Raw genomic sequence first — 23,921 nt, 5'->3', positions numbered from 1 at the left:
AGCGCACAAAAGGAACATGATGGGCGAGAAAAAAATATTCAGAACCCTGAATTCCTGTATCTAGAAAGAAAAGCGATTGGTGACGAAGATGACATCTTGAACTACTCCAGTTTCAGTGCTACAAAAGAAGCCTTTTTAAATGAATGCATCTTATGTTTAAACTGCTGCCTTTAGGGGGCGCAACTTTCATCTAATCCCATTTCCTCCTCAGTACCAACAACCACATTCACGTCCTCCTTCAGTGCATCCATGAACCTCATCTGTGGTCTTCCGCTGGACCTCTCTCCTGTAGTTAAAACCTCAGCATCCTTTTACCAACATCATCACTGTTCCTCCTCCGAATGAGTCTAATCAGGGGTCAACGACCTTGAATAATCAAAATGCCATTTGGACCCATTTTTCTGAAAAATAAAAACACTGGCAGCCACAATTCCTTTTGGAAATATAAACTAGAAGAGATAAAACCCATCTTACCTTTAATTCAATGCATAGGCCAGAGGTATGCAACCTTTATTATCAAAAGAGCCATTTTGCCGCCTCTTGTACTAAAAAAAAGAAGAAAAAAAGCACACTTTTTTCCTCCTCTTTTTCATTTTGTCGTTCATTCAACCAGGAAGTTTATTTTTCTTAACAAGCTCTGTTATGTTTTCGCAAAATATAACAGAGCTTGTAGAGCTTGAGTTTTTGTTTACCGAAAAGGAGGGTCTAAGGGCCGGGATGCCCAGTTATGTTCAGCCTGTTTAGTTAGTTCAGTTCATATTGAACTCTATGTATTCATGATCTTCATGATTTTATGTTTACTTTCCAATTACTGGTACGAAGCCCATTGAGACGACTATTGTTGGGATTTTGGGCTACACAAATAAAATAAAATTGAACAGACAAAAAAGTTTTTTCCTGGACCTCACCTATTATTTTTCAGACAAAAGTGTATTTAAGTCTGTACAAAAATAAATTAAACACTAATCTGAGACAACTGGAAAAGTAAACACCCTGTGTTTACAAGAATTTTGTTCAAAACAAAAGCAAACAATTAAATGATATAAAATCCTTTTTAAATCGGAATCTAAACACAATCTAAGCACACCTGTTCTAAGTAAATCAGCAGTGGCTGGAAATCGCCTATCATTCCCGATTCTATCCATCTTCATCACTCCTAAAGAGAACCTCTACATCTTCATCTCTGCTACCTCCAGCTCTGCCTCCAGTCTCTGTCTCTCAGTCACTAAACCAGCAACATGGCGGCTCTCATCACAGTTTCTGCACCTTTTCTTTCATTCTGGATGAGACACATTACACCAGAAACATTCCCCCTCTCCCTTTTTACACTCCTCTTCACTCCCCATTGCTCTGGACTCTTGACCCTCAGTGTTTAAAGTTCTCCACCTTCTTCACCTTTGCTACCTCAACGTTCCACTTCAGTTTCTCTCATTTACACACAGTCCTGCTGCTGCTGACCTTCATTCCTCTCCTTTCCAGAGCAAACCTCCACCTCTCTAGATGTCCCTGCTATCACATCCTTTTATTCAAGAAAAAGCATGTAAGACCGTAAGACGATGCACACACCGGATCTGTTAAACAATACAATACGTTAAAAAGCCAACAAAACTCTCTGTGAGGGTGTGCCGTCCCTCCTCCACCCCATCCCCACCTGGAGGTTTACATCAATTACCAAGATTTAACAAATCCTAAGGTGTTAGTTAAAATGATTAATATTTACTAATATGATTCTTTCAGAAAGCACCAAATGTGACAAAGTGAAATGTAGAATTTAAAATACTGAATGTTTAACCTGTCTTGCAGGTTAAAAAAAAAAAAAGAAGTTATTTCTAAATTAGTTTGAGATCTACAAAAGTCACTGTTTGACTAAAGTATGTGCTCGATTTACGGTACAATCAATTTTCTGTCTTTGCTCAAGCTACATTATAACTTCATTTAAAAGTTAATTATATTTACATTTGAAAAGCAATGTGTGTGGAAGGATACTCAATTAAAGGCTGCCTTCAGTACACAAATTAGAAACCATGGCAACTTTATGAGCAGTAGAACTGAAAAAGGGCTGGATGTACATCTTTAACACGCATCTCTCAAAAAGCAGTCAACATTTTATGCCTTCTGTTTAAACTTTGAGTTAAAAAGATAATGAAAGCCTTCGTGCTCTACAGTGTTAAGCCTTTATAAAACAGTATTTTGCCCCGTATTTGCTGGGGCCAAAGAATATCCCTCACCGAGCCATACCATAACATTGGAATGTTGCTCAACATCGTTTTTTATGTTTTTATCCAGAGCAGCAGACTGTACCATAGGGTACTTTATAACACACATTTGGAGTGCCACTCTGTTTCGCTGTGCCTAAAAACTGTTCCCTCCTTCATTGTTTAAGTGTGAGAGGGCAGTGTGAGACCCCCCTTCGCGGTAAGGAAAAACTCCTAAAAAAAACGAATCCAGAAAAAAAGAAAAAACCTCAGGGGTGTCCACATGAACGAGGGACCCTCCCCCGGGACGGACAGGCAATGTACCAGAACTCTTAGAGAGAATTAGCTTATCTAACTCCACAACTACATATATAAAGTCCAGCATATGGGGGAGGATCCCTCCTTCATGTGGCAACCCTGAGGTTCCTTCCAGATTCCGTTTTTTTTAAAGAGTTTTTCCTTACTGCGAAGGGGGGTCTAAGGGCAGGGATGCCAGTTTAGTTTAGTCTGTTTAGTAAAAGTTTTAGAATTACCCCATTGAGTTCTATGCATTTATGATCGTTTTTGATTGTATGTTACAAGACTTACAAAGCCCACTGAGATGACTCAGACGATGAATTTGGGCTATATTAATAAAATTGAATTGAATCGCTACCAAACAGAGGCATGGAGAACTAAATGATAAATAAATGATCAAGAATAAGGGAGAGAAGGAGAGTATAAGTAGGCGAGAATAGGGGAACGAACCCCAGTGCACCATAGTTACCCCAGATTTAAACTTCTAGCAGCTACTAACAACTTTATTGTTACTGTTAAGTTTAATTTAAAAAATGAACAGCATAGTAAATATTCTCTGAAAACTAGCTAGTCTGATAATAAGCCTGTCCAAAGAGGAATGTTTTCAATCTAACTTTGTAGAAACTGTGTCGGCCTCTCTTTCATGAGCTGGGAGCTTATTCCATAAAACAGGGGCTTGATGACTAAAGGCTCTACCTCCAACTGTGCTTTATAAATTCTAGGAACCACAAGCAGTCCTGCATTTTGCACCTTAAGTTCAGAGGAGTCACGTGACAAATCAGCAAATATTGAAACACAAATAACCGGGGCAACACTGTAGTGTAGAGTCTAGATTTGTGTCTCAAGTCTTTGTTCTGAGTGGTTTAGGCTGTAAAAACGTCTCGTTTCCCCCCTAGAATTAAAGCATTTCTTTCATAAAGTATGATACAACAAATCAATTAAACTTCTTATTTAATTACAGTTCAAAATATCATTTTAAAAGTCAAATAAGAATCCAGTCTGTCCGTCTCCGATTATCAACCTACATAGATTTGATTCAATGAAAATGGCAGGAAATGAAATGGTGGCACTGCAAGATTAAAAATGGAACAACACCTGCCATCATTTTCTCCTCTGAAAAAGTAATGCTGCTAAAAGGAAAGAAGATTTCTTTTTGTGCTGGCAAACCTCAAGCAAAAACAGTCATTGAGAATGTGGCTGATTGTGGACTAAATTCACTTTTTTATGAAAACATGTTAATAAATAAATAATTCTTCCAAATCTGGCCACACCTGACTGAGATGAAAACAATTAACATGCAGCAGGCGTTGGCACTTTGAGAGTCTTTCACAAGATTTTTCTAATATGTATGATTTTCCCCTTATAATTGGAACTAAATATGTATTTATCTACTATGATAATGTCCCTGAAAGCAAAGGCACAACTAAAATAAGCAATTTGATAGCAACTTTTGCAATTAAATTCAATAACAATAGATGAGAAAGCAGTTTACTGTTTGCTTTAAAGACCACATACACTTGCCATTAAAAAATACTTGTACTTGTACATCTCTTCATCCTCTTGGCTGTGTTAACCCTTTCATACTACATTCACAGCGGGCTGAGAAAGCTGCGTACAAGTGAGCTCTTCTAATGAAAAGTCCATTTAAACGCGCATATATGCTCGTTTCAGGCTTCCGCGTCCAAAGCTCTTTTGTTCACACGTCGATATGCAAGTTTTCAGTCGGTTTTTGGACTCTACGTACAAAATGCGCTGCTATCGAACATGCATCAAAAGTTAAACGAAATGAACTTTGACCAGTCAAAATATCAAACTGTGAAAGAAAAACTTGGAGCAAGACTTACGGGATTTACACTGCTTCGACATTTCGCATTAAGCCTCTTCCAACTGTGAGTACATGCGCTAGTATCGGGTAGTGACAGCCCAGTTTGAACACTGTAGGCTCAAAGCGTTTTAAAGAATGCACGTGCAGTGCATTCACATGCCGGTGTGTAGGTAGCATAACACTAGAGATGTCGCAGGTGACATCTAAATAACCCACACTCTTCGACCCACCGCAACTCTTCAAATGTAAACATGATCAACGTGAATCAGCTGATTCTGACACAGAGAAAAAAGCTCATTTTATATCGACTTATGGTTTAATTAGAAAAACTTCCATTTTTACTTTTGCAATTGTAGAAAATTACCATCACACATTAACATAATGGGGAAAAAAAGTTTTATTTTAGAAAATCAAGTACCAGGGAGGATTCTTAATTTTCTTCCTTCCGATCTTACTGCACCCATTCACATTATATGCAATTTGTCTTGGAATATTGATGTAAAAAGACAATGACAAATTTCACATTTAAATGAACAGACAGTAGCATTAATCAGAAAGTTACAACTTCACAAAGTTGTTGACATTATCAATTATAAAAACTCATTTTTGGAGCCCTGGCTTTCATCAGCCTCATCCACTGGGGCTGCAGAGCACTGCATGTTTTAAAGGGCAACAGCGAGACAACTACATAAATAATGCTGATTGGCTAAGGAAAATTAAATTTGATGGAGGCAAATCAGAGGCAGAGGTGGCAGGACGTTTGCACACAAGGTGAAAACACACCGCTGCACACAAAAACACAACTCTCAGCGACTCTGAGACAGAGAAACGTCTTTTTTAAGGCTGTGTTTATCAGTTTGAAATACAGACATTCCCTTGTTAAAATAAAAATTAGCACGTCTGCAGGCAAAATGGATTTAAAAAAGACAACCTGTTAGTAACTTTCTTTGATAAATTACTTTTATAATGCTGACGTATTTGAACTATTAACTCCAAACACTTTCTTTCCTTAAGTAATCTTCTTAACAGTGGTGGCAGGGTATGAAGGATGATTTATGTTTGCCTGTGGAAACTGGGTCAAATATCTCTGCAATAAGCCGAGGTTTGAGGCGTAAACTTCAGTGAACACCAACAACTGGAGGTGGGAAGTGCAAACTCCATCAATCACTGACAACAGCTAAGACAGATGCAGCGATCATCATCACTCAGAGCCCATTGGGAGCTTTTACAAATCAAATCACACAGCTAACAAGTAATTTATGCAGAAAAAAAAGTAGACAGAACATTCAGTTACAAAGAAGGAGAATTTCTCAAGAATAAACTGGTGCCACTGAATCCATGTATATTAAAAACATATTTTTGTGCCTATACTATATCTGTACATTTCAGGAAAACAAAGCTACCACTGTTGGAAGAAACCACTGTTTTTTTTTTCTTGAACAACATCCATACCATGCCTTCTGATGTTATTGCATGAAACCTGAACTCACCTTGAAAATCAGAGGAAGCCTGAAGACTTTGAACGAAGCTCTTCAACTTAGAAGATCCCATGTTTGGACTTTAGCACAACCAAAGTTTCAGGAGAGCAGAGTTGTTCAGAAAACAAAGATGCTGATTGGTTGTCTGGTACTAAAATGATCAAAGTACTTGATGTTTATAAAAATGCAACAGTTTGAATATATAACAAAATATATACATATATACTGAGCCTGTGTCATGACATTAAAAAACGAAAATTTATCTCGTTCCCACAAATTAATATCTTGTTCGCACGAAATAATATTCCGTTCCCACGAAATAATGAATTTGTACGAATGAAATAATTTTTCACGTTATAAGTCATTCATAAACATGGATATGCTCTCCGTCCGGCAGCAAAAGCCGCTTTCAGCAGTAACTCAAGTGTCTCTGTGACCCACATACGTTCAAGAAAGGAAAAAGAAAAAAAGAATGATCAATTTATTCTCCGGACATAGCACCTAGCTCCGCTGCAGAGCTCTTTAGCTTGTCTTGCCGGCATTCGGGCACCTGGCTGGCGGGTAGTCAGCCAGCCACGTTTCCCCATAATGCATCTGGACCAATCACTGTGTCCCTATTACTGTAGCGTAACAACAAGACAAATGATTGTCTGGTTGTGATACATGATGACGTACATAGCTTGTAGCCTACTAGCCTTCGGATGTAAAGTGACTGCTAACGAGTATGATGCTTTTGTAGAGCTTTTTAAAATAAATAAATCTGATCTCTAAACTTCCTCCATGTCTTCAATGCAATGTAATGAGACACACACAGACAGAAAAGTGAAGGTATCTGCTGTAAATCCAACTATTGCTCACATCCGTATTTATAAAGCCAAGACCTAAGAGCTATGTCCGGTAGGCTAACAGGCAATCCATGTTCATGAATGACTTATGACGTAAATGATTACTTTGTCCGCACAAATTAATTAATGCGTGGGAACGAAATATTATTTTGTGGAAACAAGATATTAATTTGTTCGCACAACTTAATTATTTCGAGCGAACGAAATAGTATTTCATGGGAACGGAATAATATCTTGTGGGAATGGAATATTATTTCGTGCCATCAAGACATTAATTTGTGGGAACAAGTTATTAATCTGTCGGAACAAGATATATTTTAGTTTTTTGATGTCAGGAACGTGCTCCGTACATATATTTTATGAACATTTATGTGTATTTGTTATATAAATATATAACAAAAAAGAAGAAATAAAACTGATCTGTGACTGGCTAAGCTAAACATTAGCTACTAAAGATAATAGATATTTTGCTAACAACAAAAAAGAGGAAGCTCTTAAAAAGAACAGTGCACTTCCCTGCCATTATTTGAAAATCAGCACCACAAAATTGTGAAGAAGTTCTGTAATTAATGTCATTTTTGGCCTCTTCATGACTATTTATATTTGAAGCTTTAACCCTTTACCATCGTAGCATTAGCTTCACTCTGGACGTTTTTTGAGCTATCGTTACTCTTTAACCGTTTACACAGCTACTGTAATGCCGATGGATGCTGAGAAAAGCAGCTTTGGACCAATATGCAACACTCTACTGCCACTACAGAATCTGTTTCAATTCCATCAATTGTGTAAAAGGTCAAAGAGTTACAATAATTCAAAGAGTGTCAGTCATTTCCTGCTGCCTGCAACAGCGCCAGTGTTAAAGGGTTATTACCATAGGTTTTCTGTTTGCCAAAACTCAGACAAAATCTGATTTCTATTTTGGCAAATTTAAGAGAATGTTGCGCTTTGAAACAGCTCAGTCTGTGTCACAAAAGAGAGCTTTTTCAAACATTTTTTTTTCTTTTGGCTCCTGACTCATCTCGATTTGAATAAATAAAATACTCAGAAATGCAGTTTTTTTGTCTTAAAATTATTTTTTTTATGTCCTCCGTCATGAGAAAAATGCTACAACAACACGTTAAAAGAACAAAGAAAAAACAATTTCCATTGGAGCGGGTCTTTAAATGATAAGCAAATTCTTCCAGCAATTTCTGCATGTTTTGTCTTTACTTCTGTTTGTGACAGAACCTCTTATTCACAGAATTTACTATGAATTGAACTTACAGCCACTTTTAAAACTCCTTCCTTTGATTTAAACAAAGACAAAAAAAGGCCACACATCAGTAAATTGTAATAGTTATGGACAAACTTGAAATGTCTTCATAGTCACCACTGTGCTGGCATAAGAAAATTGCTTTCAGTTAAGCATAATTCCAACCTTTTAAATGCTGCTTCACCTAAAGTGACGATGGATGACTCTAACAATACTGAGGGAAACATGAGAGGCTGAATGGCCGCCCCAGACCTGCAAGCACAGCTGACTTTACTCCAGTCAATTAACACAACGCTTTCGGGACTGCAGACTCAGGGGCCATATTGGAGCCTCTATGCTGTCCATTCGATTGTGAGCCTCCAGATCTCATTAAAGGCAGCAACAAGGCAATGTCTGCATCTGAAATGAGCCCAGAGACCATCAGGCATCCTGACTCCGTACCCCATGTCCATGGGTCAGAGGCAACTTTTTGTAAATACAATCCTTCTATACTTAGAAAATACACCCATGGGGCAAAAATTGCAATTTGGGATTTCATCAGGAGTGAAACCACAAAATACAAATATAGGTTGTGTCAGATGTAATGAAAAAAAGAACACTCACTGTATCTTCTGTCTAAGGAGGGTTCTTCCGGTTTTTCTTCTTTAAAGTAGCAGATCACTGAAAAAACACAAACATTGAGGTCAAAATCTACAAATAAAAACACAAGAACAGTCAAAGCTGCTCAGAAATATGCTGACTAAGACGATAACACAGGTGGATGATGAAACGTTTCCCTGAAGATATAAAGAAATAGTTAAAGGAGTCCCTGAAGACACAAAATTCCATTTTCTTCTCAACCACAATGTCCAGCATTAGCCACACATAATTAATTATACTTTTGAATAAAAGCTAGAAGTGCCTGAAGGCAAATGATTTACGGTATTTAAGTATTAGTTGGCACTAATTAACACATCTGAGAAGTAGTAAAATATAAAGAACCAATCTCTCAGTGAAAGAAAAAGTGTTAAGAAATTAACACTTTTAACACAAATTGATCCTTTTCTGGGGGATTTTGGTCACTTTAAAGTAAACTATTTTTTTACATTTTCATTAAAATGCCAAGTTTTACCTTTAAAAATCATAAACTCAAAATATGACATGGTACTATTGCAATTATAATTTAAAAAAAATGTAGATAAAAATCGTATTTTTGGTTGGTTTTGAAGCATGCTCATTCTCTCTGAAACTAAGTTTAACACTTCGGCAACTTTAAGTTACAATGATTAGTTGTAAAGCAACAATTTTATCTTCATTATTTTTGTAAAGAGTAAAGAATCTGAATTCTTCCCCTACCCCTCCGGCTTCTCCCTATCCCTAATTGTAGGGGTAATGCTGGCCGAAATAGTTTTTTGAATGGGAAATAATAAGAATAATCCATGTTGCGAGGAGGAAAAACGCATTTCTTCACGTGGGTGTGTTCTAAAAGCTTAGATGTTTAATTAAAATGTAAGCTATGACTTTTGGTTTTAGCCTGACTTTTTAGTCATCAAACCGATGTGGATTTTCTGAGCGCTGGCAGCTAGGTGCTAAAGTGGAGGACCAGGGACTATTGATGACGTCATCGAGTCGGACTGACATCCAAATCAGAAGACACTATTTTTTAGTGTCTTGTAAGTGTTTGTTAAACTCTCTGTTTGGAGGGCAAAATGTGAAGGTTGGGGAAATATTTGGATTCGACCCAAATAATATAAATACTATTTCATCTGAGGCTTATTTTTTAACTTAGTTTGACAATGGGGCCTATTCTAACAATAAGGATGCTTAACAATTCTGTACTACCACACCCATGAAAAATGTGTTTGTCCCAAAAACCACTTTTATAGCCCTCCCTACCAAATTGGTCTTTCTGCCAAAAAAGCGAAATATCATGGTGCCCCCCCCCCATACTTCCCTGTTTCTTCTTCTTAAGATAGAAACATACAGATGGAGAGGGAAAACAAGAACAGAAACAGCCTTGTTCATTGATTGGGAAAGCCAGAAAATCAGTACTAGAATGGTCTGGCTGTCTTCCAAAAGATGATGCTGTGAAAGATATAAACAGCCACTAATTAGCAGCCGATATTTACCAGAAGACAGCAGGAGGGCTCCGAAAGCCAAATCTGTGCTTTTACTGAAAAGGTGTTTCATGAATGTGCAACAGACATGTGGGCTCGGAAACAAACAGCTCACTGTCCACCTATATTCCAAAAATAGAAATGAAATGTCTCAGGATACAAGTCAGGCTCGATGACAGTCATCGACACCCAAGAAGCAAGGTGAAGAGAGCTCGAAGGCAAATCTATTTTTTGCAGTGACAGGGCGAAAAACAAGTTCTTTACTCGCAATGATGCACAGATAGCAATCAATACTAAAAATCTCCACTATATGGTACTCATATACAGCAGCAATAACACCAACGGGGTCCTTTTCTCCAAACGCATTGAGCCCATGATGCTGTAGAACTTTTTACAATGGCATGATTTATTTTCCTTTCTGGACGTAAAGCAAACTTTGACATTTGAGTTGAACAGGAAAAGGTTTCAAGCTTGTATTTCTGAGATCAACTTTATATATTATCGATAATAAGGTGAATTTCTCATTCTCATTTTGGCAACCCACTAGAAAGTCAAACCTTTAACACCAGAGTTCACACCAGCAACAGAAGATAATACACGCTATTTAAATTATAGAAACTATTTGGATAATCAGTTGGTTTTGGATTCCACACGTCCATCACATCATTGCCACATCACTACCAAAGCTGAGTTCCTAAATGATCGACACAAAGTTATGCTTTGCCAAATTTCAGATATTTGAACTCTGGAATATTGTGCCAGTTTTTGACCCCTCTTTAGAATTTTTACACTTACAGCTTCAGGATGAAGAAAGAAACCCAAACAACAGAATGTTGGTCCAAATTTTAATGATTAGTTTGGAAAAAAAACAATAAATTAACCAATAGATTTGTTGGAAACAACATTTTTTAGATTCAGTGTTATTCTACGGCTGTTCCTCATTTTGTGTCGCACAAAGATTTCATGGGCACAATACTCCTGCACTGTCCGCTCAGCTCTAGTCAATGGGCAACAGTCTAATAAAACACACAGTATTGTATTCAGGCTTGTGTTGTTTTTTTCAAATCATGACATCTATTTAATAAGAAGTCTTGTGGAGACCAGTGTTTAGGAAACAATGGTGTTTTGTGTTCAGCAGCAGGAACACAAAGCTAATATCCTGCATGGAGATATTACTGCTGAGGAAGGGGGAGCTTTGATCACTCTCCCAGCCTCCATACAGTTTGAAGGCTTTATGGAGCCTCTTTCATAATTTCGCTGCTTTCTGGGAACCTGACGGCCAGCCTTGACAACAGCCAGATTTGAGGCGCACATGCATTTGGCTCGACGAGTTTGGCAGAAATACAACACAGAGGCTGTTGGCGAATCGCAAAAAAGATGAATAGTCCAAAAGTCTGCCAAACCTTTGCACAGGGGTATTTGTGTTTGGAGTATAATGAGGCTGCAGTATGAAGCTGTCTAGTACACTCTTGTTTCTGTTCTTTGCATGCTGATACTTATTTGCTATTTAAAAGGTCAAATTTAGAATTTACAGCCCCACTTATCAACAGAAAGATTAGATTTACATTAGAGTAAGAAATAATAAGGCAAGCCTATCCTTACAGAAATACAGAAAATGCTCAGTCTTCTGCATTTCTACAGGCACAATAGATGGTGAACTGCACTACTGTAGTCATTTACCATATTTTCCGGAATATAAGTCGCCCTTTTTTTTCATAGTTTGGCAAGGGGTGCGACTTATACTCCACAGCGACTTATATTAGAAATAAATTGAAATAAATACATTGTTAACCCTCCTGTTATGTTCATTTGTGAGGAATAGAGATGATGTTCCTCTGTCAATTTGTTGTATGAGGTATGTTAAGTGACTCAGAGAATCAGCAAGTTTTACAATAAGATCTTGAAGGCTAACAACATAATATTCTATTTTCCAATGATTTCATAGATTCAGAAATGCAATAAAAATGACAACTGTTTCTACAAATACAGGATGAAAACAGAGTATTATTTGGCCAATGATGCTTCATGAAAGGAATAAATAAATAAGTATGCATGAGAAAGAATTACTGTGAAATTATGAGATAAACAGTCTGCTATGATTGTGTCATATGAGGTTGTGGAACTTATTAGTTCTTGGTCTCAGATTTTGCCAAATAAATGTCCCGTCAAAATGCGACTTATCTGTGTTTTTTTCTACTTTATAATGCATTTTTGGGCTGGTGTGACTTATACTTCGGAGCGACTTATAGTCCGAAAAATACGGTAAACTGTAAAAGCCAGTCACCAGGTTTTGATCAACCTGTATTTTGAAGATTTGTGATGAGTTAAGATCCACTCCAATGAAAACTGTTTTTAACATGTTCTTGTGGCATTTTTCTGAAAGACGTATATAAAGAAAACGTAGCTCAGAATTGCATTTCTGTGATTTTTTTTGTCTTCAAATCATCGTGAGAGAGGAGCAGATGAAAAAATTACAGTTTGAAAAAAATCTGATTTGTGGAATAAAAAGTAGGCATTAGGGGTCACAAATGCTCAGCAATGGGGAGGAGAAAGAAGGCGGGTTGCTCTGCGCCAACGGTCCCACCCAAAACTGATGGTTTAATGAACTACTGCCGCTCTGCAGAAACTATTTTTTTTAGAAGAAAACAGTTTTTGATTTTGGCTAAAAACTGCACATTTATAATTAAAAGACCACCGAGAACGCTTTAAAAAACAGCTCAAAAGAGGGAGAGGGATTTTATAACTTTCTGCTGTCTGCCGAGCCTGGAACAATAATAAAATGCTAAATCTGCCTGGTTTATTTTGTAGAAAAGAAACAAAGATGAATCTCTGCTGTCAGACACTTTATGATCTGGTGCTCTGTCTAGTCGTGCCTGTCAGTCAACATTTCTCATCCAACATCAAAACATTTGCTAATCGTGCAGCTGCAGATGCCAGAGGGAAAAAATACATTCATTAAAAAAAAAAAAAAAGAATTAGCCTAGTGCATTGTGCCTGTAAATCATGCTGCCTGAGATGTCTCTTTGACATCAGGATAAACCAAACAACAGTTAAACTTTTTGCCCATTTACTCTACTGAATGAACAATCACAGCTAAAAGCTCACAAATGGAAAATGATCTGTTAAAAAATACTATGAAAAAAGGCATAGCCCGTGTGATGCATCCGTAGCTTTGCTCCGTTTCAAAGGGGAACGAACGTAAGCTGATGAAACGAGGCTTGTAACATTGATTATGGAGATTAGTACAACACGTTTCCTCCTCAAACCACTAAAGGCTTTGCGTGTTCGTGGATCAAAGTCAACAGATAAAATCTAAGTTGCAAGGGAGGCAATATCTAATTAGGCCTGACCCCGGTACAGGGGAGAGGACCCAGGTTCAGCCAGCAGCACAGCAGTATTGGTTTGAAGAGATTTCTCAGCAGTGGATCAAGCAAACAGTTGCTACCTTGGAGCCAGTGGCTGAGTCACTGTGAGCATTAGAACAACACAAATGTGAGTGTAATTAAATGAAGTAATGTTCTTCCACTTTTGATAAGGAATTGAATCCTTTTTGAAGCAGACACTATATGTTAGAGTCACAACACAAAGTCTGAAACACTTGGGGTAAAGCAGAATGCCCTTGAAGTTGGCACTCGATTAAAAATATCTAATCGTATTCAGATGGTCTCCCTGCATGATGATGACACAGCAATTGCAAAGTCTTTGAGCTTCGCTCTTGAACTGTAAATTGTTGACTTAGCTTCATAAACTTCTGTGTTTTTTCTACAAAAACAGGGGAAGTACCGATTTATTTAACTAAGCAGAGAATCCTTACGGCCTCAAGAATAAAGGAGACGAGAGATAAGCAGACTCTGCAGAACGTGAAGCATCACAGGCTTTATTACATGAGACAACCATGACCACTGATGGAGGACTGCCACGCTCAACGCTCACCTCTCTGATCAGACCGACCTTCTTTGAGCTTTGCTTTTAAATTAGAGTTACAGTTAAATAACCGACGAGTCATTTCATGCTTTTTGAATTTGAATTATGGTTAAAAGTATTACAGGGGCCTCAAAAGTAGCTAGAATTGCTGTCTGTAAGTACTACTTTTTGATGACAAAGGTTTTTATTTACTGGTAGTAGGGGTACTAAATTAGCACTCGCGAGCATTTTTTTTTATCTTTGGCGAGTGAAGTTAGAAGGCCAACTGTAGCAAATGTTTGTGCTAAATTAGCCATGCTTATTAGCCCTCCTTTTGGTGATTTTGCTTCTTCTCTACTGTGTGGGGAACACAAGCGAAAGGGATACAAGAAAGTCGTATTTTGACATTTCTGCAGATATTCAAATACAAAATAAGTCCATATTGGCAGCACTTTAGCCAATTCAAATGCCTGTGGAGTTTCATTAACCCTTTACTACCAGAACTGTCGCCAACGTCTTGCTCAATTAATGTAAACTAATTGATTCTGACGAGGAAAAGGGAAGCTTTGTGCTGTTATGCAACACTTTACACTATTAAACGTCAAAATTTAGCTAGCTCACGTAATCACTTCACTATTGTAAAGCGTTGCACATCAGTGCAAAGCTGCTTTTCTCTGCGTTAGTATCCGTTGAAATTACATTAATCATATCAACAGTTCAAGAGTTGAGGTAATTCAAAGAACGTCAGGGTAAAAGGGCTTCATTTCAGTGATAATTGGGAAGCATGTTTTTATTTTAAATCTATTTAATGCACCCTTGATGTCGGAATTGTTTACTACGATGCAAATTCAATAGCCCAGAATTTTTGTTTTTTTCAAAACTTGTATTTTTGACAAGCGTTTCTCTACCTGACATCCATGTTACTGTAGGCATGCTATTAAAGCTTCGAGATGGCGACTAATTAAAAGTGCTACATGATTAAAACTTGGCAGAAAAGGGGATAAACCTCTCTGATGTTAATGTAAAATTGGGCATGGTTTCTGCACGCAGATGGCACATGAATGGCAAGTTAAGAAAAGAGAGAAAGGATCTCACTGAGCCGTCTTTTTTTTTTCTCCCCAACACCTACTTAAGCAGTCCTGTTTTAGTGGTTGCTAGGAAACACTCAGTGTTTCACTTAATCAGTGAGAGATGGGGTGTGTGAGCCCAAAGTTAGACTTTCGCTCAGAGGCAATTATAAATCTCTTTCACGACATCTTAGAAATTAAAGCCAACATCTGACATAAGGCTACTGAAGCGACTTCATTTAGTGCATTAGTTATATGCATTGAAACAATTTCTGGCATTGCAAAATTAAACTACTTAAAAAACAGCTTCTTTTACATACCTTTTTAGATTAAAACTAACTCAAATTAAGAAATAACTTTTAATGATCCTTTAAAGTATAATTTTGAACTGCTAACATTTGTGTGATCAAACGCTAGGACAGCTGCTGAAGATTTTTTGAGATGTTTTGACAGGAAACGCATGGAAATGATTATGGGAGGAAATGAACCCCAGCAGAGTAAATAAAGAAATTCTTAGAGTAAATTAGCTCTGGAATTGCTTTATTGGTCAATAAACATGTGTTTTTGCATTTAGATAACTGGTGCTGTTACTGTGTCACTGCAATTTCATTACTAGGAAATGGAAACAGCCATTTGTGAGCCTATTATCAGCAGAAATGGCTTTCTGTTAGTCAACGTGTATGAATGCATTTGGAGTCCTAGACTTTTTTCTATTTTAAAATATCTTACTACTTCGATTATGCTATGTCAGTCTTTCAGGTGTTGATAATAGAGGAAAATGGAATCAATATTCTTTTATTTTTTCACCAGTAGCTGTTGGTTGGTCTACAAAAACAAAACATGATTGAGTCAAAACATGACAAAAAATGAAATGCAAAAAGATGACGAAAGGAGGTTCGACATCAAGAAGCTAAAATCAGTTTATACTGATAGCATAAATGAACCAGAATTGAAAAAATGTTGGTTGGCAATTAAAACAAGGTGTGAAAACTTATTGAGGCAATTTTTCAACTCAAAAAAGCAAAACAAACCAACAGAAAATGATTATCTGGTTATACTCATCAATAGAATGAAAAAATGAAAAAAAATGAATGAATCAATATACTCATCAATAGATGCATTTTTTTTCCTTTTTTGTATGTAGTGTGAGCCCTGTCGGCCACCGTACATTTACATTACCTTTGTAGTTGTGCAAATCGGATTTACAATAATAAATGTACTTAATGGAAAGAGAAAATAAAGAAAACAAAGAAAAATTATTATAAACACAAAAAAAAAGAAATATGAAGACATATATTATGAACAATTATACAACTACACATATTTGAAAAGGAGTGAGAAGTATAAACTTATATAAACTCACCCTGTTTACCTCATCAATATTAATTACATTAGCAAGCAGCTTCTTCATTTATATATATTGTTTTATAATATAATCTATATAACTATAAAATATAACTTTTAAAGAGTACTGTCATAAATACTGAGCATGAATTATTATTGAAAAATACTATGCGCATAATAAGATAAAAATAATATACACATTTATTATTTACATATGTATACATACATACATACATCTGATATCCATCCAATATATTTGAATATCGTTTTAAAATAATATTTTTTTTATCTTATTTTAAACAGTTTTATGTTTGGACATTGCTTTATTTCTGCTTCTAAACTGTTCCACAGTTTTGCTCCACAAATAGAAACACTGAAACATCATAGAATATAAAGTGATTTATGATTTAGGACAGATTTTGTTTTTATTTAGCATTGATACCCTTTGAGACAATTTTGATTGTATGTATTTGATAGGTGGCTTCCTACTTAGTTTATCATCAATTACAACACCAAGGAATTTACATTCATATATTCTTTCAAGTTCTACCCCATCAATCGTTACATCAATGTGCATATTTGTTGTACAGTTACCAAACAACATATTTTTTGTTTTGCTCAAATTCGATGATAATTTATTAATTTTAAACAATATTTTCTACTTATTCATCTCTTTAGTTACATCTTCCAATATTTGTATCATCTGCAAATAGTACTAATTTAAATATTTCAGATACTTTACATATATCATTAATATACAAAATAAATAACTTGGGGCCCAACATTGACCCCTGTGGGACACCACAATCTATGTCCAAACATGCTTAACAAACATCTCCCAGCTTCACAAAATGCTTTCTCAAACTCAAGTAGCTTCTGATCCAGTCTAACACTATCCCTTTAATACCATATCGTTCTAATTTATTCAGCAATATATCATGATTAATAGTGTCAAAAGCCTTCTTTAGATCAATAAAAATTCCCCCAACATATTTTTCTGATCGATTGCATTTGTGGTTTGCTCTAAAAAGTCTATGATTGCAAAGGATGTTGATTTGTGTGCTCTGAATCCGTGTTGACTGTCACTAAGAAGTTTGTGCTTTTCAATAAATGCATCCAATCTACATTCAAAAAGTTTCTCCAATATTTTGGATAACTCTGGTTTTAAGGATATGGGTCTGTAGTTTGTGAAGTGGTGCTTGTTCCCAGTTTTATACAGCGGTATGACGTTGGCTTTTTTCATGCCGTTTGGAAAGGAACCTGATTCAAAAGATAAGTTACAGATGAACACGAGTGGTTTCAAAATACCATCAATAACTTTTTTTCAATAAAGCCATATCAATGTCATTGACATTAGTTGAATGTTTGTTACTCATCTTTTTTACTAAGTCTTATATTTCCTATTCTATGACACAACTGAGAAACATTGAACTGGGATTCCGACTGAATAATTCATGGTACTGGTTTCCAGATGGTCCTGAATCAGAGTGTTTTTGCTGCTACGGGTCCAACATTTACAAAATACTGAGTAAAGCTTTCAGCCACATCCTCCATCTTGTAACTTTCCTTTTCATCATAAATAAAGTATTTAGGATAACTATTTTTTTCTTTGGCACCCTTTCTAAGAATTGCATTAAGAATGCTCCAGATGTTTTTGATGTTACTTCTGTTTTCGTCAATGAAGTTATAATATTCTTTTTTGCATCCTCTTATAATATTGGTTAATTAAATTCTGTATTTTTTATATCTGTTTCCTGCATCTTTAGTTCCTTGCTTTAAAAACTCTTTGTGGAGACAGTTTTTTTTTTACAGGCATTTTGTAGCCCCTTTGTGACCCAGGGGCATTGGCTATAATTTGTTTTTCTTCTAAATGCTTTAATAGGACAATTTTTATTAAATAATGATTCAAATATTTTTAAGAACCATTCATAAGCCTCATTAACGCATTGTTTTTTGTAAATTTCATCACAATTTTAGGCTAATAAATCATTTTTGAATACATTTATGGATTCCTCACTTTTAACCCTTCTGTGCTGTGTTGACTTGTTAAACTCATAATTTCTGTAATTACAATCATATACTGTAAACACTAGAAGATGGTCACTTATATCATTAATTAATAATCCTTAAACTGTTTTCTTTTCAATATCATTTGTGAATATATTGTCAATTAAAGTTGCACATTAGTTTGTAATTCTTCTGGGTCCTCCCCTATTTTAGAAACAAAATAGAAACTATGTGAAACGAAGGAAACAACCTTCTGAAATAATTGGTATTATTTATTACAACCTGATACCGAGAAGCACTAATCATTTTTACCCAATGACAAACTAGTAATGCAAAAGCTAAAAATGATTGTGCATTTGCAAATGTCCTCATAGAGACTCCAGATGAAAAATGTACAAGTGTGGACGTAATGCAATATTTGATCCATGCAAAGCCACTTGGTTGTTACTTGTTACAGTTAAAAAAATTGATAGATTTTAAGATTTATGGATCATGGATATTCATTAACGCTGCACCATATAACCTGTGATCTACTTTTTACTAGGAAAACAGTAAATAAAAAAAACCTTTGTTTGGGTCAACCTATAAATGTTTAATCACCTAGTTTAAGACCGTGAGTGCCCTACAGGTTAATTTCTGCTCTACTGTCTATTCTTAAATGGATACACAAAGGTCCTCCTGTACGTCACGGCATCAAGACACAACCAAACACCAACAAACAAGCACACACAAACTGCATCATCTAGCAGGCACATAGATTAGAGCATTTTAATCAGGTTTGTTTGATGAGAGCATGGTTTGACTGGGACATGCAGCTGGCAGCAAAGGACAGAAGAATTGAATTAGTCCCACTCTAGACAATACAGTAAACCTCTGACGAGATTTGGTCCTGACAGTAAGCACTGACCATTTTCTGGAGTCTAAACACAAAAACTCTCAGTGTTTACAGACAAAGATCTAAAATAAATACCCATAAATGCAGCATGTAGCTGAGGGCAATCAGTTTATGTTTGCAGCGAGTTTGTTTTCTTAAATAATAAAGGAAATTTGCTCCATTGATTTAATGTTCACACACACTTGAAAAACGCATTTATTTGAATTGCTCAAGATCGCTTAAAGCTTTCTGAGTGTATAAATTGTATCACATAAAGAAAAATATATTTTCCTCTAAACTCAGCATTGAAGGAGAAATTTCTCAGAGCCATCCAAGGAAACCAAAAATTTTGGCTTCTGAACAATAATAATATGGGTGCTAAAACAATTTTTTGCTGGTGATTTAAAAAAAAAAAAGTCTTGACAATACAAAGAAAAAATGCTCATGCGAGATGAGGACACGATGGTTCATTGGACTGCATGACTCACCAAAATAAAAGACACTTTCCTACTATTCAACTCATGATAGAATTAGGTCAACTTTAACCCTTTAACACAACACAGAAAAATTACACACACTCTTTGAACTACTGTAAATCTTCAACTGTTAACGTAATTTCAACATTTAACCAACGTGTTGTAAAGTGTTGTCCCATAGTGGTGCAAAGACACTTCTTTGACATCAGAAAGATGTTGATTGCTTCAGCACTTTACTGTTGGGTTTTGTATGTCAGCGCAAAGCTGCTTTTCTCAGCTTCAGAATCCGTTGGATTTACGTTAATTGCTTAAACGGTCGAAGAGTTAACAGTAATCTAAAGAATGTCAACGGTAATGATGGGATGAACACTCAAGCTCCAGCATCAAAGGGTTAAACTCTTAATGCAAATTCCTTGCAAGTACTATTTTGTGTGTTTTGTGATTTTACAAACCCAAACATGGAGGCATTTATTATAGAGACTAAATACCAACATTTTAAGCCAAAAATAAATGAAAACAGCAGCACTGTTTTGGCTAAGCATAAGGCAGTAAAGTGACAATTCTCATCATCTCAGCAGGAAAACTGAAATGGTGCTCCCCTCTATGCCTTTAAATTAAGAATTCTTCCAGATACGTATCCTACATACTGCATTTGTTCAAAGTGACAAGGTTATTTCCACTTCCATCTGAGAAGGTTGTTAAAGCAGCAGGGTGCATGCAGAGTATGGCAGCAGCCCATAGCAATGGACCACTTAGTATTCCATAAGTCCAGCTTTTTCAGCCTTTTGTGACCTTTGTTTGATTAAAAATTTAAAGCACAATGTCAAGTACATCGAACCGCACTAAAAAGGAGCAAAACTATTAAAAAAGTAATCTATATGGGGTGGGTATAGTAGAAAGAACAGACTTTTGGAGTACAAGCCAAGCTTAATCAAATCAACAACTCGATTCTCAGTGACTGAAAAGAGTGACTTTTCTACATGAACAGGTTAGTTTGGGGCTGTTACTGTAATAATGTAATAAAATAAGCAGCATGGCTAAATCAACAAAGTAAATGGCGTGACCAGACTCATCAAACACCAAACCAAGTAGTTTCTGTTTGTTGCACAGCTTGCTCTACCTAATCTGTTGTTTTTCTGCTTGCAGAAAGGACTCCCTCCTCCCATCTTCCATCCATTACCCATAATTAAGAGAGCACAGAGCGACAGATGAGGCAGTGAGGTTCAGTTCTGAGACACAAGTGTGGGTTGCAGAAATGCAGCTTTTTAATCACAAATAGGCCAGGCTATCAAATTAGATACTGTAACGTTGAATTGCCTCAATGGTTTTGAGAGTTGAAAAAGCCGCCGTCAATGGAAAACAAATTTGAATAAAGATAGGAATCATTTTGTCACTGTGCAAAACTAATAAACCAAAGTTTCTGGGATGGTGTGTTGCATAAACTCTGTAAAAAAGCTATCACTCAGAAATCAGAATCAATCTCAGGGGGTCTGCATCAACACAGAAAATAGTGGTACCATAGGCATTAATTCAACAGATTTAAATCTTTTTTAAACTGTGAAACTCTGTTACACTTTAAAAAAACAGTCAAAAAGAAAACGGACTGAGGAGAAACCTATTAATTTCCTGATTTTTTGTTATAAGTTAGGACATCTGTTACGACGTTATCTTAAATGCAACAGAAAAGGAGTTATTAAATGTTCAAAGTAAATGAAATAAAAACAAGTTTCCCTTTATATTGGTACATATTAAAAATTAATCTACATGTAAATTGCCTTGTTAAACACATATTTTTATTCGGTCTCTAAAATAAGCATGTACTTTAACTCAAAAAAAGATTGAAGCTTGACAATTTGAACCCTGGAATTTCTCAAAGCCATATCAGTGTAGAATCCATTCTATAGAAAAAGTGTGACGGCTTCTCTGAGGGACACTTCAACAGTCCTTCAGTGAGATTAGTGGATTCATGTCATCTCGGCGTTCACAGGTTCAGTTTAGTAAAGACAGCTCAATTCTTTCAGGCAGCGTACTGTGAAGTGCAGATTAAAAAGCAGCATTAAGCAGTAAAGCCTCTTTTCAGACTTTTCTAGAACAATGCATAAGGTGTAATCCAGTGATGCTATTTTACTTCCGTTTTTACACTGTTTACAAATGTTATGAATTATTTTCCAGCTTTGTTCAAATTTAAACAAAGACATATTTGTGCTGCCAACAAGTCAATGATGTATATTTATTTGCATCTTTAGGCATTTTTATAAACTCTATAGATGATGTGCCAGCTGGAATAACTTAGGTACCATTTTGCGTATATAATCAGTAAACCAATTGATTTCAAGATGCACAAATTGCCTCTTTAATTTGAACCTAATGTCCATAGGAAGTGGCGAAATGAGGACTGTAATTTCCCAGTGACACACAACATTCATTATCAATGCCTGGTAAATAAACCCCTACATTGCTGCCATGTTCAGCTGAGGCAATTCAGGATATCATGACAAGCAATTACCTGTACTAAACAGAGCCCTCTCTTGGAAATTCATGAATTGATTAGTAATTAGTGCCTAATGAAACTGCAAGCAATCAATATAAGGAAGAGTAATTTTTTTAATAAAGCTTTCTTCGTATGTACATGAAGAACCTCATTTCAAAAGGTGAACTCTCAGAAAAGGTGAGGACTGTGCTGCTGATTTGCTCGGGTGGTTTTCTGCTCCACTTCCAGTAGGGAGTTACATAAGATGGCCTGTTGCATCATGGGAGTTTCAATGCAGAGCATAGAGATCCTTCTGCTGTTTCTTGATTGTACAAACATGGCACTATTTTCAATTTCATAAATACAAAAAATATTAAGTTAATCAGAAAAGTGTAGCTTTAATCTACACACAATATCATTTTGTTCTCAAGTTGTTCCCACTGGTTTGCATATAGGATATTTCAGAAGCTTCTTCTTATACTTTGTCCCAGATTAAAGAGTATTGACTGCTCCATTTGTTACTAATTTATAAAAAGCAACATTCAAGAAGAAGAAGAAGAAGAGTGCTTATAACATGGCAATTAATCAATATTTAATGTTACAAACTGTTAACAACTCACATTAGCCTACGTTAGCATGTGAACCAAAGTGACAAAGGTAAAATGTGGAGACTGGATGCCTGTATCAACGTTTGGTACACTTTTTAATGCTACTTTGGTCTGGTGGAAGCCTGCTGCCAAGCGGTTGCCAAGGAGACTTCAGCTATGAAGATACACTGAGAGGGTTGACACAGATTGTCGGGAAAACGGTAAAAAGCAATGTGGATAACGTTAAACGTTGTTTTAATGAGCATGCATTCATCCGATCATACTTCAATGAATTGCTGTGTCTGATCGTTGTGGTGTTATGGCATTGTTTTAAGAGAATTCTGTTAAGGAACTACAAGGTAGCTTTTAGGATGACGTCACAGTAGCGCGTGCTTTGTAACGATAAACAGAAAAGTATGCAGGAAGCGTTTAAATAAACGTTCTAAGAATTAAACATTTGATCCCTTTTTTCCGTTTGATAACACGACAACCCTCGCTTTACATTTGTCTGTGGCTGATCGGTTTCTTTATTCTTAATCTGTTTGCATCATGTGACAACCGGCTACGGTGGCCGTTTTGGTTCAGTTGTTCAGCAGAACCCACCTCTAAAGATGGGTCTGAGAGTGGTTCCTGGTCCAAAACCAGGGTCCGCTTGGGAGTATTCAGACTGAAAATTTGTTCCGGATTATCAGGGAAACGAAGTCTGGTTCACTTTAAGCGAACATAATGTGTCCATTCTGAATACAACCTAAGTTCATGTTGCTTCTGCAGCTCAAAATATTAACAGATTTAATCATTATATTTAAGGGATTTCATTTTGAACACGTTTGACCCTTTGGGGTACCGTACAGCTGCTCTAACAAAACATTATCTTTATTAACTGAACTGGGAAAAGACGGCATATTTCGACTTTTGACTAGTTGCCTAAACTGAATAAAATAAAGGATTTTATTTTTCTAAGTTGAAAATTGATATTCCTTTCAAATCATAAAACTAAGGGTTTAATTCAAAACAGATCAGGCGATCAAAAATACTGCAGAGCTGTTTAAATGTGAGAAGAACAACAAAATAAGAAGTAAATGTGTTATTGATCTGCTTTCAAGACCTTTCAGTCCAAACATTTAAAGCTGTGGTGGTCAATATTTTGTACCAAGTTTTTAACCTGAAGGCTGTCTGGTTTCAATAACAGATAATGCTCTCTTGCG

The 23,921-nt window shown here is 36.2% G+C and overlaps 1 protein-coding gene across 3 annotated transcripts in view; it reads right to left on the bottom strand.

The window, feature by feature from the left end:
* syt1 (synaptotagmin 1) overlaps window positions 1-23,921 on the bottom strand; it is a 199,017-nt gene that overhangs the window by 137,109 nt on the left and 37,987 nt on the right. For all 3 annotated transcript variants that reach the window (XM_011491264.3, XM_011491262.3, XM_020714230.1), the window contains exon 2: window positions 8,496-8,552. The gene's annotated coding sequence lies outside the window, so the exon portion shown is untranslated. The remainder of the gene's footprint in view (window positions 1-8,495; window positions 8,553-23,921) is intronic.

The sequence above is a fragment of the Oryzias latipes genome, chromosome 23 (assembly GCF_002234675.1).
Source record: "Oryzias latipes chromosome 23, ASM223467v1".
NCBI classification, from domain to species: domain Eukaryota; kingdom Metazoa; phylum Chordata; class Actinopteri; order Beloniformes; family Adrianichthyidae; genus Oryzias; species Oryzias latipes.
Note: the sequence above shows the minus strand (reverse complement) of the source record. Positions and strands in the feature narration are given on the sequence as shown.